This window comes from Trachymyrmex cornetzi, unplaced genomic scaffold (genome assembly GCF_001594075.2).
Source record: "Trachymyrmex cornetzi isolate Tcor2-1 unplaced genomic scaffold, Tcor1.1 scaffold1974, whole genome shotgun sequence".
Lineage (NCBI taxonomy): Eukaryota > Metazoa > Arthropoda > Insecta > Hymenoptera > Formicidae > Trachymyrmex > Trachymyrmex cornetzi.
In genome coordinates this window covers 20,458-21,103 of record NW_017296607.1, presented here as the reverse complement: position 1 = coordinate 21,103, position 646 = coordinate 20,458, and positions in this window count along the sequence as shown.

Here is a 646-nt window from a genome sequence, read left to right as displayed (position 1 = left end):
AACATCGATTGTTTTTATCTCTGTCAGACATATGCAAAAATACCGAAGCACTTGATCCGTGACAATGCGAATCTTTTGATTCTGTTCAAACAGGATGGTACCAATCTGAAACACATCTATAACGATCATGTAAACACTGATATGTCGTATGAAAATTTTTGTACATTATGCTGTCGACATATAAACATCGATTGTTTTTATCTCTGTCAGACATATGCAAAAATACCGAAGCACTTGATCCGTGACAATGCGAATCTTTTGATTCTGTTCAAACAGGATGGTACCAATCTGAAACACATCTATAACGATCATGTAAACACTGATATGTCGTATGAAAGTTGGCAACTTAAATATGGTTTCGTAGTGATAGACAAGGATAGTACATTACATAATGGTAGATACAGACGAAGATTCGACGATTTCGCTGTAGTGTAAAAATGGATACAGATACGATTTTATGAGAGACAGACAAGGATAGTGTATTACGTAACGATAATATGTAGACGACTTCTCTGTAATGTTTGAAAAAAGTGAACAGTACTTCTTTAACGTTACGACAAGATGGACAGTACGAAAAAAAGTATCGCTGAACGAGAGAGAACAGCTAAATTAATTGCAAAGACACGTGCTTCGATTCGTAAGAAAC